General features: G+C 39.7%; 1 protein-coding gene across 2 annotated transcripts in view; it reads left to right on the top strand.

Moving 5' to 3' along the window:
- Window positions 1-16,667, top strand: part of CPA6 (carboxypeptidase A6) — a 310,643-nt gene that overhangs the window by 254,462 nt on the left and 39,514 nt on the right. The window lies entirely within an intron of this gene.

Here is a 16,667-nt window from a genome sequence, read left to right as displayed (position 1 = left end):
CAACTCCACTCTTAGATATATATACCCAAGAGAAATGAAAACATTTGCCCACATGATGACTTGTACATGAATGTTCATAGCAGCATTATTCATAATAGCCAAAAATTGGAAACAACCCAAATGTCTATCAACCGATGAACAGATAAAATGTGGTATATTTATAGAATGGAATATTATTTGGGCATAAAAAGAATGAAGTATTGATACATTCTGCAACATAGATGATACTTAAAAATATTATGCTAAGTGAAAAAAGTCACAAAAGAGCAAATTAAATGTCCAGAACGGGCAAATCTATATAGAGCGTAGATTAGTGGTTGCCACCGGCTGAGAAGAGGGGAAAATTAGGGAGTGACTGCTAAGGGGAAAGGGGTTTCTTTTGGAGGTGATGGAAACATTCTAGAATGAGATGTGACAATTGTGAGTATCCTGAAAGTCATTGAATTATACATTTTAAAAGGGTAGATTTCATAATATGTGAATTATAGCTGATTATAAAACAAAGCTATTATAAAAATGTTTTTGTTTCTATTTAGGAGCAAGTTAGGCACTTATTGAAACATAGTAACTCTTTTAGAACACTCAGTTACCTAATATTATAAATTAGATGTAATATGGAGAAAACTATATGATTTTTTTTTAGCAGCCGAACCACATGTTCCCCTCTCTATATATGCCCTTCTCTGACCACTACCCTCCCACTCTATCCAAAAAAAAAAGTGGAGCAGGGGGCAGTTCTGCTTGGGGAATCATTTGGGTAGATCATCTGGGGTGAAGAGAGAAACCATTACAAATTGGTGGTTTTCAGCCAATCCCTATGAAATAAACAGTAGATGGCCACTGGCCTGCTTTCTAAAACGATGAGTTCCTCCAGCTGAGTGGCTTTTGTTTGGAGAGAGCTATACTAGCTAAGGACCTAAACTGAATTGTTCTGAAAACATAGAGAATTTCAGAGCCTAAATTTGGGGCAAGGAGAGCAATAAAAAGAGGTAATGTTGCTAGACTGTATGGAAAGAGACTTTGGTACTCAAAAATGCCTATAGAGGATTGCAATTAAATTTTGCCGGGAAGTATGCAAATTCTCCAGCATTTCACAACCACCACCACAGGTGATATTCAGTACAACCTACTTCACCAAGTGTAGAGTCAAGGGAAAACTCTCTTCGCCCTCTGAAGGTTCGCTGAAAATCAGCTGACAAAAGGCAGATTCATAGGATGAAAGGCATACAAATTTTATTTTAACATGCATAGCATGAGAGAATCACAGAAGGATGATTACCCAATAATCCAATGGGGTACAGATGTTTATAAACCCTTCTTTAAAGGGGTAGGGAGAAATGTGGCAGTTTGAGGCATGGTGAAATATTTTTAGGGGAATTCAATGGGCTTGTAGAACATACAGCAGACAATAGTTGATGACAAATGCTTGTCCAGGTGTGTTGACAAACCTCAGTCTCTTCCTGCAATATGAGTTAAATTAATGAAAACTCAGAAAAAGGACTACAGGTAACTGTTTTCTTCTTTGGCGGGTCTGGACTTGTGCTAGATAAGGAAATATCAGCATAAAGCTTCTTCCAGGATCTGCTGTTCTTCAAGGGCCATTAATTGAAAATAATTAGCATGCCAGGGTGCTATATTGGAGGTGTCAATTTCTTTCTTTCTTTTCTTTTCTTTTAGACAGAGTCTTACTCTGTCGCCCAGTCTGGAGTGCAGTGACGTGATCTCAGCTTACTGCAACCTCCGCCTCCCAGATTCAAGCGATTGTCCTGACTCAGCCTCCTAAACTGGGATTACAGGCACCCGCCACCACACCTGGCTAATTTTTGTATTTTTAGTAGAGATGTGGTTTCACCACGTTGGCCAGGCTGGTCTCAAACTCCTGACCTCAAGTGATCCACCTGCCTCAGCCTCCCAAAGTGCTGGGATTACAAGTGTAAGCCACCACACCCAGGCAGGGGTGTCAATTTCTAAGCCCCAACATAAGGATTTGTGGTATTGGATCTGTCCTCTGGGTAAGGAATGATCAGAAAAACCCAAAGTGTTTTTACTTTTCTTAGTACAACACTTCTGACACCAGATGTTTGAGGTTTTCTTGCTAAACCCCAAGCAGCTCTGCAGTGGACGCCAGCTGGGTGTCTTATAATTCAATTCAGTTCTGACACTCTCTACTTAAAGGGAGTGTCTGATTCCTCAGGTTAAAGGCTCAGTCCCACAAGATTACCCCCAACCTCAAATACCAGTCACAAATGTCAGCTTGCGACCTATACTTCTGACTGACTGGTTATAAATCAGGGTTCCCAAGACCCCCTCTTTCAGTTCGATCTGCTACAATGATTCATAGAAACACTTTATATATGTTAGTCAGTTTATTATAAAGGATACAGATAAACAGCCAGATGAAAGAGATGCATAGAGCAAGGTATGTGGGAAGGGCATGAAAGCTCCATGCCCTTTCCATGGGCACCACCCTCCATGAACCTCCACGTGTCCAGCTATCCAGAGCTCTCTGAATCCAATTCTTTTGGGTTTTTACAGAGGCTTGATCATGTGGACATGCTTGATTAATCACCGGCCATTAGTGATTGGCTCAACCTTAAACCTTCCCAAGAGGTTGGGGAGGTGGCCCTGAAAGTCCCAACCCTCTCATGGCTTGGTCTTTCAGTGACCTGTCCCCGTTCTGAAGCTGCATAGGGACCCCCAGCCACAAGTCACCCTATTAGCATACAAAGATACTCATCACTCCAGAGTCTAAAGATTTTAGGAGCTGTATGTGTTCCAGGAAACAGGATGAAGACCAAATACATATTTCACAATATCACCCTGGGGATGTGATGAAGTGCTGAGTCTGGCTTCAAGGTAAGCTGAGGGAGAGAACTAATCCACATCAAATTTCAGAGGCATGGGACAGCAAGAATGCACTGCCTTAGAAGAGTTAATTTCTGTCACTGGAGATTAGTAGACAAGCTCTGCTCCAGATAACTTCTGGCTGAGAATGACATGTTAATGGGGATTAAACATCAACTAACTGGTCAGACTAGGCCCTTAAGATTCCTGCCACCTCTGTTAGCGATGACTCTAACATACATTAATCCACTTTTGTATCCAAACAAATGTATTGAGCCCCTTCTATATTGCAAAGTGCTAGAAATTATATAAGACAGTCTCGAAAGATTTAATGAGTTCACATCCTACTCCTAAGAAATTATTTGGGATCCTGGAGAAATACAAAGTGAAGAGATCTGTTGGCTTATCATATTCTTTGCTTAACAACCAATTTAATATGAAAAGATATAAATCATCTAATATCTATCAAAGTTGGTAGAAAATTTTAAAACTAGAAGATCAATGAGCTAAACCATAATGCTTAGTTATGCTTTTTATAAAGAAAGCTAAGGACCTAGAATCCTGGATATTTAGAAATTTAGGTCATAAGGATTTGCACAGCATTGTTGATACATGGCTGGCATTTCTTAAGGACTCATTATGTGCCAAGTAAGTGCTAAATGCCCAACATGAACTTCTCATTGGTAGATGCTATTATTATCCCTATTTGGCTGATGAAACGAAGAGAGAAGTTATGGAGCTTGCTCAAGATTATGAATTGAGCTCAAATGAAAAGTCAAATCTGACTGACTTTAGTGTCTGTTTCTAACCGTAGTCTGACTCCTTAGGGATCAAGTTGCTGTGAATGATTTCTGTTACTCATTTGGTCGAAGAGTTAAACAATGTGAAACTGCAGAGGAGTAGTTTAGGTATCAGAATAGCAATATGAATGAAACTGTTTTATCCGAAATGAAATGGATTTAAAAAAAAAAAAATGAGAGATTGGGAATGTATGGTGTAAGAGGGAAGCAGAGGAAGATCCCCCAGGCACTATTTCTGATCTTGGACCACCACACACCATGCAAATAGTTTGAATTTACAAACCCATGAGATGTCAGGCATATGGTTATGAATTCTCCAGGAAGACTTTTTTCTTTCCCAGCCAGAGTTTGGCATCTTCCCATGAAGGCCGATTTTTTGTAGCCCACATTTTCATGGAAAGTGTCCTACTTTGGGGCAGGCACGGTGGCTCACACCTGTAATCCCAGCACTTTGGGAGGCCGAGTTGGGCGGATCACTTGAGGCCAGGAGTTCGAGACCAGCCTGGCCAACATGGTGAAACCCCATATCTACTAAATGTATGAAAATTAGCCAGGTGTGGAGGCACATGTCTATAATCCCAGCTACTTGGGAGGCTGAGGCACAGGAATGGCTTGAACAGTTGCAGTGAGCCGAGATAACACCACTGCACTCCAACCTGGGCAACAGAGCAGGACTCTGTATTTAAAAAAAAAAAAAAAAAAAAAAAAGATGAAGAAAGAAAGAAAGTGTCCTACTCTGAGACTCCCAGGTGTATGTCTGGGTCTTGCTCCCTTTTCCTGCATACTGAGAACCCAAATGCTGATCCCCTGCCTCCACCACTTGTGGCCACTGAAACAAGTCTCCAGGTCAGAGACCAGCAAACACCCCAAGCATGCCTGCAGCTTTTGCTTCGGCTTCAGCCATTATTCCAGCTCCCTCTTCACACTTGTACCCTCAGGAACATTTTTGAGAACTTTGCCATGTATTTACGTTGTTTTATTGATCCTTTAGATGTGTTTGTAGCAGGAGCTTTTATCACAGTATCTGCCACAATTCTGTCATATTGCTGGAAAACCCAGCTATCATTTTAGACATTAACACAATTAGAATTAGGGCTGGCCTGACTTCTTGATGATGGTTTTAGGGCCTTTTATCCTCATCATAGTGTATCTAAAACAATCTTATCTGCACTTGGTTCTCCAGAACTTACCAATGCCAGACAACTTCCTTTCTTCTTTGCTGCCTCCTACAAGTAACAGTGTCACAATAGTATCACAGTTTCCAAATAAAAGTGTGTAGCCTGAAGGTATTTCTTATTTTAAATGTTGTCTTTCAAATCCTGTATAACAGTCCTTTTGATACTTAAGAAGAGCTAACAGTGAATGCTGAAACTTAGGAAGAACTGGTTTTTGGGGATTTTTTGTTTTTCTTTTTGAGATAGGATCTAGCTCTGTTGCCCAGGTTGGAGTGCAGTGGTGTAATCCTGGCTCACTGCAGCCTCTACTAAAAGCCTCAACATCTTGGGTTCAATCAATCCTTCCACCTCAGCCTTCTGAGAGTAGCTGGAATTACCAGTGTGAGCCACCACACCTGGCTAATTTATTTTTTATTTTTCATAGAGGAAAATTTCTCACTATATTGCCCAGGCTGGTCTCAAGTTCCTGCGCTTAAACAATCTTTCCAACTCAGCCTCCCAAAGTGCTGGAATTACCGATGTGAGCCACCATGTCCAGCCAGAAGAACTGGTTCTTAATGATCTTTCTGATTTTGTTATTTTAGGTGTTTTCCTTTCAGTTTCTCTAAGAATGAAGTCAGTAGTGTACATTATGGGTATGGGCACTCTCCATCCATTCCAAACTCTTTCTAAGTGCCTACCTGTACTGCTGAGGCCAAAAAGATAAAAGCTGCAGCCAGCCGTGGTGGCTCACGTCTGTAATCCCAGCACTTTGGGAGGCCGAGGTGGGCAGATCATGAGGTCAGGAATTTGAGACCAGCCTGGCCAATATGGTGAAACCCCATCTCTACTAAAAATACAAAAAATTAGCCGGGCGTGGTGGCCCACACCTGTAGTCCCAGCTACTCAGGAGGCTGAGGCAGGAGAATCGCTTGAACCCAGGAGGTGGAGGTTGTAGTAAGCCAAGATCACACCACTGCACTCAAGCCTGGGCAACAGAGCAAGACTCCATCTCAAAAAAAAAAAAATTAAAATTAAAATAAATAAAAGCTGCATTTCTAGAACTCCTTAAGTTAGGGATCTGGGTGTGACTTAGGTTCTACCTCTTTGGTGCGCTCACCTCGGCTTAAAGCATGGAAGAAAGATGGAAGTTGCTTTTCTGTGCCTTCCATGGTCCTACTGTCTGCTACCATTATGGAAGTGTGTGGTTCATCCAAAGCAGCTCACCTTCTTGGCTCTCCCCGAATGTGCTGCTTCCTCATCTTGGAAGAGACAGTAGCCTTCTTGGTCAAGTCTTCCAAGAAGGCTCTGAAAAATGTTTTATACTTTTTTTTTTTTTTTAATATCCTCTGCTAACAGTCATGGTGGCTCAAGCGTGTAATCCCAGCACTTTGGGAGGCCTAGGCAGGCAGATCACTTGAGTCCGGGAATTCGAGACCAGTTGGGCAACAATAGTGAAACCCCATCTCGACAAAAAAAAATACAAAAATTAGCCAGGCATGGTGGCACGTGCCTGTAATCCCAGTTACTCAGAGGATGAGGCAGAAGGATTGCCTGAGCCTGGGAGGTGGAGGTTGCAGTCAGCCAAGATCAAACCACTATACTCCAGCAGGGGTGACAGAGTGAGACCTTGTCTCAAAAAATAAAAGTAAAAATAAAATCCCCTCTGCTTAAAACTAGCCATAGTGGATTCTGTGCCCTTTCATGAAACTCTGACCAGTACAGAGTCTTTTATAAACATTTCATTTCCTACTTTGTATCTATTACTTTGATCAAGAATTCTTTCATAAGCTTTGTCTAACATTCAGCTCAATTTTTCTTTTTCCTTGTATTCATTACTGCTACTATCTTACCTTTTCATATTTCATTGCCATCTACCATGCTAATTTGTCCTTTTAAAACAATGTATCTACTAGAAATATTAGTAAGCTATTATCTCCCTCCTTAGCACTACTCAACTAAGGAATATATTAATCCCTTTCAGCACTCCTGTCTCATCAACCTTAAACATATTTTTGCTAACTTCATTCTTTCTAGGATAGAAGATCACAGGCTAACTGGAAATCTTTTGTTTCTAAGATTTAAAGAAAATACGAAAAGCTTTCCTTTTCTTCTCTTCCTATTCAAACCTATTTTCCAGCTAGTACACTGCTAAAAAGAGCTATTCTATCTTTTGTGAAGTTGCTCTTAAGTTGTTCTTTTCCTGATCTAAAACACTGATTATATGCAAAAATCATTTCCTCTCCTTGTTTTATATTTCATGATCCTTAGGCAGAACATGCCCAAAAGCTTTTTAAAATGAATTTTTTGTAACAACAGATTATAAATAATTCTTGGGACTCATTTTGTGTGTAGACACAGTACACTATATTGTTGTTTTAGATCTCTGATTATTCTTGTGGGTAAATATGTAAGAATTTGCATTTGAAGGACAATATCTAGTTATTTATAACATCTATTGCAACATCATGAATAAATATATTTACTGAAGTTTTTGATAATGACACTACAAACAATGTTTAAAAACCTTTTACAGGCCAGGTGCAATGGTTCATGCCTGTACTCCCAGCATTTGGGGAGGCCAAGACAAGCAGATCACTTGAGCTCAGGAGTTTGAGACCAGCCTGGGCAACATGACAAAACCCTGTCTGTACCAAAAAAAATACAAAAATTAGTTGGGCATGGTGACGTGTGCCTGTAGTCCCAGCTACTAGGAAGGCTGAGGTGGTTAGGATCGCTTGAGCCTGGGAGGCAGAGGTTGCAGTGAGCCCAGACTGTGCCACTGCACTCCAGCCTGGGTGACAGAGCCGGACTCTGTCTCAATAAAATAAAATAAAATAAAATAAAAATATTTTACAAATAACTTAGTTTTGAAAGTCAATGAGTGAGCAGCACATAAAAATGCTATTTTTGAAGTGAGACATGGGGGAGGTGGCAGAATCACTCCCTTGGCTCTTGGGACACTAAGCTACTGATTTTTTATTTGGTACTGATTATTAAGTCCAGTAATTTTATTGTCCCTGTTTCAGCAGGTAACGCTCCCATGCTGCTCAATCTTTAGGAGGCCTCCAGTCTGTCCGTCAGCATATGAGTAAGGTTTTCAAAAAACCTTTACCTACTAATTCCTTTTCCACTATACTGGCCGCTTTTCAGTGTTTTTGCATTTCTGATTTCACTGATAACAAACTATATCTCTCTGATAATTTTCCTCCAGCTGTACCATTTGCATTTGAGAAGTCATGCTGTTTTTTATTTTCATAAATTTCATGCCTATAGAACTGCTTTGATTTTTGGGGTCCTTGTTACCATTTTATCGTTTCATAAGCATTATAGCATTATATTCCTCCTGGGTCACTAATGTTATTAAATATTTTCCTTATTTTCAGATTCCCAATTCCCTTTCAATTTATATTCTTGTTTTTAATCCAAACTCCTTATGATGTAACTTTTCTGTTATTAAAACCATCTCTTCTGAATGCTATTCTCAAACACAGATGTAAGTAAATGATGATATTCTTTTTATCTACCACCTTTTATAATTGTTTGAAAAGCTGAGGTATGCTGAATAATGACAAGAGACAGAAGGGCCGTCACCTTGCCTTTATTCTGTCTTCCAGAAGAGCATTTCCCAAGCTCCACAAAACTCTAGTGAACAATAGAACACAGAAGGTGCCAAAAAACAAAACAAAACAAACAAAAAAACCAACACTAATGTTAGGAGTGTTTTTAATATATAAGAAAAAAGGATTTCTTTTTACAATAAAAAAATACCAAATACATTTTATATAGTTGTCACCTCAGAGGTTATCAGATGCATCCTTGAATTTAGTCATTCATGTATTTAACTAGCTGAGTATTGGGAAAACAGCAATGAAGAAAACAAAGAAAGTCAAGTTGTTACACATGCCAGACAGTGTAGGGTGGGAGTTGGTGAGCTATTTTAGGTGGCCTAGGGAAGCCCACTCTGATGATACTTGGGAGGGGAGGAGGTCTAGAGAAAGGACAGTGCACATAGAAGGAACAGTCATGTAAAGGTCCACGATGGGAGCATCTTTGGTGGGTTTCAGGGAGAGGGTGTCCGGCTAGAGCTGAGGGAGGAAGAGAGAGAGGAGTAGAAGAGGCAGACGTGGTCAGAGGCAAGATAATGGAGGTTCTGTGTCCAAGGAAGGACTTTGGATTTTACTCTGCATGAGATGGGAGAGCACTGGAGAGTTTTGAACCAAGGAACAACATGACCTTACTTTTTAAGAGACTCCTTCTGGCTATTGCATACCAAATGGATCATCAAGGGCAGATATTTGGATTCTAATTAAACCTTCCCATTTGAATGCACTGCTTTCAAAATATAATAAAAGCCTAATCTACGAATATTATTATCTGCACCTTTAGAGAATCATGACATATAGCACATTGAATTATACATATAAATATACCTTTATTATGTGAAGAATTGTTATTTTAAAAGATACCAAAATGGAGATAAGCAACCATGTGAAAAAAAGTATTTGCAGCAAATACAGCAGAGAATGTTTTATCGTTTTTATATAAACACTTCAGAATCAAACATTACATAAAAATAATTTTAACAGTCCACACAAAATATGAAGAAAATCTCCAAGACTCTGGTAGATTAAAGAACTTTAAAAAGCATAGAGTCTCAATTCATGAAAATAAACAAACATGAGAAAATGAGCAGCCTCCTCGTAATCAAAAATATATTAAAATAAAACAGTGTAACATTTATCTATTAGGTTATTGCCCAAAATGTTTGATGTGATCATCTAAGCTGGACGCTGTGAGTGGCATGGCATGTATCTCTTGGGGCATGAGAAAGCAACTTGGTGAGGCACATCAGAAACACGATCCAAGGCCACGTGTGGCTCACACCTGTAATCCCAGCACTTCAGGAGGTTGAGGCGGGTGGATCACTTGAGGTCAGGAGTTTGAGACCAGCCTGACCAATATGGGGAATCCCCGAATCTACTAAAAATACAAAAATTAGCCGGGCATGGTGGTGCATGCCTGTAATCCCAGATACTTGGGAGACTGAGGTGGGAGAATTGCTTGAAACCGGGGCGGGTGGAGGTTGCAGTAAGCCAAGATCATGCTCCAGCCTGGCTGACAGAGTGAGACTCTGCCTCAAAAAAAAAAAAAAAAAAAAAGGGAAACATGATCCATTCCTCCATTTATTCAAAAATATGGAATGAATGCCTTCTGTCTGCCACATTGTGAACTAGGTACTTGGGAAGCAGAGACAGATGCCACAGATTCCATGTCTTCATGAGGCTTCAAATCACTGAGGTTAGAATGAGTGAAGGGAAGGGGGAAAAAAAGAGAGAGGGAGTGGAGAAGGGAAAAGAGACAAACAGAACCAATTGGATGTATAGAGAGAGACAGTGTTGTTAAGGCGTTGGTTCACACAATTACAGAGGTTGGCAAGTCCAAAATCTACAGGGTAGGCCAGCAGGCTGGAAACCCAGGGATGTACCCACGTTGCAGTTCAAATCTGAAGGTAGAATTCACTCTTGCTAAGTAGAAGAGCAGGAGCAGGAGGGTTGGGGGTGGGCATTCTTTTTTTTTTTTTTTTTTTTTTTTTTTTGAGACAGTCTCACTCTGTCACCCAGGCTGGAGTACAGTGGCACAATCTCACCTCACTGCAACCTCTGCCTCCTGGGTTCAAGCGCCTCTCCTGCCTTAGCCTCTCGAGTAGCTGGGATTACAGGCATGCACCGCCACGCCCAACTAATTTTCATATTTTTAGTACAGATGGGGTTTCACCATGTTAACCAGGCTGTTCTTGAACTCCTGACCTCAGGTGATCTCCCTGCCTCAGCTGCTCACAGTGCTGGGATTACAGGCGTGAGCAACCGTGCCCAGCCTCTTTTTGTTCAATTCAGGCCTTTAACTGATTGGATGAGGCCCACCCAGTTTATGGAGGGTAATCTGCCTTACCCAAAGCCCCCTGATTTAAATGTTAATCTCATCCATAAATACCCTCACAAAACATTAAGAGTAACATTTGACCAAATATTATATGGGTGCTGTGGCCTAGCCAAATTGACACATAAAGTTAACCATCACACATACTATAACAGAAATAGATATATATAAATACGTACAAATATATTCACACTTGGTTAAGTCAGAAAAGTCTTCATAGGGGAGAGAAGGGCAGATTTGAATATTAAGAATGTATTTGATACCAGGGTAGACTAAACGGTGGGGCAGAAGGTAAATAAAGGATGCAGGGTCAAGAGGGCATTCTAGGTAAGGGACACAGGTGAAGACCTGAGGAAAATATGTGGCATGTCAACAGGATGGAACATGGTGAGGACAGCAAGAGGCCCTGTATGGCTCTGATGAAGGATAACAGGAAGCAGTAGTGAGAAGTCAGGACCCAGAGATACACTACATGCTGAGGTTCCATGCCATGCTGAGCTATGAAGATTTTATTCTAGAAGCCATGTTATTCAAACTGGTATGTTTGCAAGTGGGGTTACGTCACAGAGAAAGTCATAAAAGGTTATTGCCCACTTATAGGACACATGAATTTCTTTTTCTTTTCCTTTTTTTTTTTTTTTTTTGAGACAGAGTCTCGCTCTTGTTGCCCAGGCTACAGTGCAATGACATGCTCTCGGCTCACAGCAACCTCCACCTCCCAGGTTCAAGCGATTCTCCTGCCTCAGCCTCCCAAGTAGCTGGGATTACAGGCCCCTGCCACCACACCCAGTGGTATTTTTTAGTATTTTTAGAGACAGGGTTTCACCATGTTGGCCAGGCTGGTCTTGAACTCCTGACCTCAGGTGATCTGCCCGCTTCGGTCTCCCAAAGTGCTGGGATTACAGGCGTGAGCCACCGCACCCAGCCAGGGAGCATCAATTTCACTGAAAGATTTTGGAAGCAGAATTATTTTATATGGAGATAAACCCAAACATATAATCAGATAAACCTTACAGTTCATGTTGATTTTTAAGATAAAACAAGGATTTCAAAGGAGTTCTTAACTAACAGTCTATGTTGGCACTGCCTGTTAAGGGGTATTTTAGTGGAAATGTTTGACAAACACAAAATAATTGGGAGCCCTTAGAGACTGCTTTTTGGGGTTGTTTGTTTGAAACAGCATCTTGCTCTGTCGCCAAGGCTGGAGTGCAGTGGCGTGATCTCAGCTCCACTGTAACCTCCACCTTCTGGGTTCAAGTGATTCTCCTGCCTCAGCCTCCCAGCTAACTGGGATTACAGGAGCATGCCACCACACCAGGCTAATTTTTTTTTTTTTTTTTTTTTTGAGAAGGAGTTTCGCTCTTGTCGCCCAGGCTCAATTTTTGTATTTTTAATAGAGATGGGTTTTCACCATGTTGGCCAGACTGGTCTCGAATTCTTGACCTCAAGTGATTTGCCCGCCTCGGCCTCCAAAAGTCCTGGGATTACAGACATGAACCACCATGCCTGGTCACCCTTACAGATTTTAAAGCTGGAAGAAAACAACTGATCCCTGAGTATCACTTGAGTGACAGTGTCAACCGAAGGACTGGTTAGGAAACTACAGCAGGACCATAAGCCATGATGCAATAAAGCAGATGAAGAGAAACCGTGTTCACAAGGAATGTGGAAGCAGCACTTATTAAGACACCAGCAAGACAGAGAAGCAGAGGGAAAGGGAGGTATCCAGGATGACTCTGTTCTTGGTTAGAGTACCTGGTGGATAGAGGCACTACTTACCAAGATTTGGCAGCTAGTAGGAGGTTAGAATCTGGTGAAAAACATGAGTCCGATTGTGAGTAGTGGATTTGAGGTGCTTGTGGGAATGGAGGGGAAGATAGACAATGGTAATTGTATATAGATCTGGAGTATTATAAAAGGTCTAGCCTAAACAGATAGACTTGTGGGTCGCCAACACAAAGGGAGTGATTGAAGCTTTGCAGGCAGATTGGATTGCCCAGGTACACATGAGTAGTGAACAGAGAAGAGACTCGAGGCAGAACCTTGAGCCTGTTTGTACCCTTTGTTCTAAATTTTCTGTTTTGAAAATACATTATAAGGAAACAGAAAAAGATGCTGACCATAATGTCATTTATAATAAGAAGAGTGACCCAAATGTTGAACAAGGCAATGTTCAAATAAATTAATATATATCCAGCTGGTAAAGTTTTAGGAAGCCACAAAAATTAACAAGAAGTTTATTTTAAAATAATAAAAGAATGTATATTATTGAGCCTAATGCTGGCAATGTAATTATTTTTTCACTGGTTTTAATTCTATAAAATACATAATGATGAATCTATATGTATACGTGACAGATATGTGTATATGATACATACACATTACATAGAAACATAGGGAGTGAAAAGACTGAGGAAAAATATACCAAAATGCCAGAATTGGAGGCCTAGTGTTGTTTTTCCTTCTTTCAAATGTTTTCTCAACCACACAGTCACATGGAAATTAACCAACTTGTTCTTGAATGATTTTTGGGTAAACAACAAAATTAACACAGAAATCATAAAATTCTTGAAAATAAATGAAAACAGGAAGAGAACATACAAAATCTCTGGGATGCAGCAAAGGCAGTGTTAAGAGGACAGTTTATAGTGCTAAAAGCATACCTTAAAAAGTTAGACCAAATTAATGATCTAACATAACACCTATAGCAACTAGAAAAACGAGATAAAACTAACTTCAAAACTAGCAGACGAAATTTAAAATATAAAATCAGAGCAGAACTGAATGAAATTGAGACCCAAAAATTCATACAAACAACAAACAAAACCAAAAACTTGATTCCTTGATAGGATAAACCAGATCGATAGACTGCTAGCTAGATTAACAAAGAAAAAAAGATGATCCAAATAAGTACAATCAGAAACAACAGAAGTGACATTACAAGTGATCTCACAGAAATACAAAAGGTCCTCAGAGACTGTAATGAGCACCTCTATGCACACAAACTAGGAAATCTAGAGAAAGTGGATAAATTCCTAGAAATACACAATCTCCCAAGATTGAATCAGTAAGAAATTGAAACCCTTAACAGACCAATATGGAATTCCAAACTTGAAGCAGTAATTAAAAACCTACCAACCGAAAAAAAAAAAAAAAAGCCTCAGACCAGATGAATCCATAGCTAAATTCTACCAGAAGAAGAGCTGGTACCAATTCTACTGAAACTTTTCCAAAAAATTGAGGAGGTAGGATTCCTCCCTAACTTACTCTATGAAGCCAGCATCACCCTGATATCAAATTCTGGCAGAGACACAATGAAAAAGAAAACTACAGGCCAATATCCCTGATGAACATAGATGCAAAAATCCTTAACAAAATACTAGCAAACAAAACCCAACAGCACATTAAAAAGTTAATTCATCATCATCAAGTAGGCTTCATTCATGGGATGCAAGTTTTGTTCAACATATACAAATCAATAAATGTGATTCACCACATAAACAGAATTAAAACCATATGTGTATCTTAATAAACTAGGAAAAGCTTTTAATAAAATCCAGCATCCCCTCATGATAAAAATCCTCCAGAAACTAGCCATCTATGACAAACCCAGGGCCAACATCATACTGAATGGGAAAAACTAGGGCACTCCCCTTGTGAACTGGAACAAGACAGGAATGCCCATCTCACCACTCCTATTCAACATAGTACTGGAAGTGCTAGCCAGAGCAAGCAAGCGAGAGAAAGAAATAAAAGGCATCCAAATAGAAAAAGAAGTTAAACTAGCTCTCTTTGCAAATAATGTGATTCTATACCTAGAAAACTCTAAAGACTCTACCAAAAGCATCCTGGAACTGATAAACGACTTCAGTTAAGTTTCAAGATAAAAAATTGATGCACAAAACACTGCTAAAAGAAACATTACATGACACAAAAAAATAGAAAAACATTCCATGCTCATGGATTAGAAAACTTAATATTAAAATGGCCATACTGCCCAAAGCAGTTTACAGATTCCATACTATTCCTATCAAACTACCAACATCATTTTTCACAGAATTAGAAAAAAACTATTCTAAAATTCATATGGAACCCAAAAGGAGCCTGAATAGCCACAGCAATTCTAAGCAAAAAGAACAAAGCTGGCACCTTCACATTACCTGACTTCAAACTATACTATGAGACTACAGTAACCAAAACAGTATGGTACTGGTACAAAAACAGATGTATCAACCAATGGAACAAAATAGAGAACCCAGAATAAAGCCACACACCTACAGCCATCTGATCTTCAACTAAGTCGACAGAAATAAGCAATGGGGATAGGACTCCCTATTCAATAAATGGTGCTAAGGTAGCTGACTAGCCATATGCAGAAGAACAAAACTGGACCTCTATCTGTCACCATATACAAAAATTAAGTTGGATTAAGTGTTTAAATGTAAGACCTCAAACTTTAAAAATTCTAGAAGAAAACCTAGGAAACACCATTCTGGACATGGGCTGTGGGATAGAATTTGTGACTAAGTCCTCAAAAGCAATTGCAACGAAAACAAAAATTGACAAGTGGGACCTGATTAAAGAACTTCTGCACAGCAAAAGAAACTGTCAATACAGTAAACAGACAATCTACAAAGTGGGAGAAAATATTCACAAACTATGTATCTGACAAAGGTCTAATATCTAGAATCTATAGAACTTAAACAACTCGACAAGCAAAAACCAAATAACCTCATTTAAAAATGGGCAAAAGACATGAACAGATATTTCTACATTTCTCAAAAAAAGATATATAAACAGCCAACAAACATGTGAAAAAATGCTCCACATCACTAATCATCAGAGTAATGCAAATCAAAACTACAATGAGATAAGATCTCACACCAATCAAAATGGCTATTAAAAAATAATAAAAATAACATGCTGGCAAGGCTGCAGTGTAAAAGGAATGCTAATACACTGCTGGTGGGAATGTAAATTAGTTCAGCCACTGTGGAAAGCAGTTTTGTAATTTCTCAAAGAACTTAGAACTAGCATTTGACCCAGCAATCCCATTATTGGATATAGATCCAAAAGAAAACAAATTGTTTTACCAAAAAGACACATGCACTCGCATGTTCATTGAAGCACTATTCACAATAACAAAGTTAAGGAATCAACCTAGATGCCCATCAACAGTGAACTGGATTTTAAAAATGTGGTACATATATACCATGAAATATTATGCAGCCATAAAAAAGAATGAAATCAAGTCCTTTGCAGCAACATGGATTAGGTTGGAGGCCATTATCCTAAGCAAATTAATGCAGGAACAGAAACCCAAGTACCATATGTTCTCACTTATAAGTGGGAGCTAAATATTAGGTACTCAGAGAGTAAAGATTGCAACAATAGAAATTGAAACAACTAGAGGTGGGAGGGAAGGAGAGGGACAAGAGTTGAAAAACTAACTGTTGGGTCGTTTGCTCAGTATGTGGGTGACGGTATCATTCATACTCCAAACCTTAGAGTGATGCAACATAGGTAGCAAACCTGCACATATATCTCCAACTTTTAAAATAAAAGTTGGAGAAAAAAAGTTTTCTAAACTTCTAAACTTAGTTTTAGGATTCTTCTCTTTTTTTTTTTTTTTTTTTTTTCCAAGAAAGTTTCACTCTTTTACCCAGGCTGGAGTGCTGTGGTACAATCTCGGCTCACTGCAACCTCTGCCTCCTGGGTTCAAGAAATCCTCCTGCCTCAGCCTCCCAAGCAGCTAGGATTACAAGCGTGTGCCACCACACCTGGCTAATGTTTTTATTTTTAGTGGAGACGGGGTTTCACCACGTTGGCCAGGCTGGTCTCGAACTCCTGACCTCAAGTGATCCACCTACCTCGACCTCCAAAGTGCTGGGATTACAGCCATGAGCCACAGTGCCCAGCCAGAATTCTT

The sequence above is a fragment of the Macaca mulatta genome, chromosome 8, assembly GCF_049350105.2.
Source record: "Macaca mulatta isolate MMU2019108-1 chromosome 8, T2T-MMU8v2.0, whole genome shotgun sequence".
NCBI classification, from domain to species: domain Eukaryota; kingdom Metazoa; phylum Chordata; class Mammalia; order Primates; family Cercopithecidae; genus Macaca; species Macaca mulatta.
This window is presented reverse-complemented; position numbering and strand designations above follow the sequence as displayed.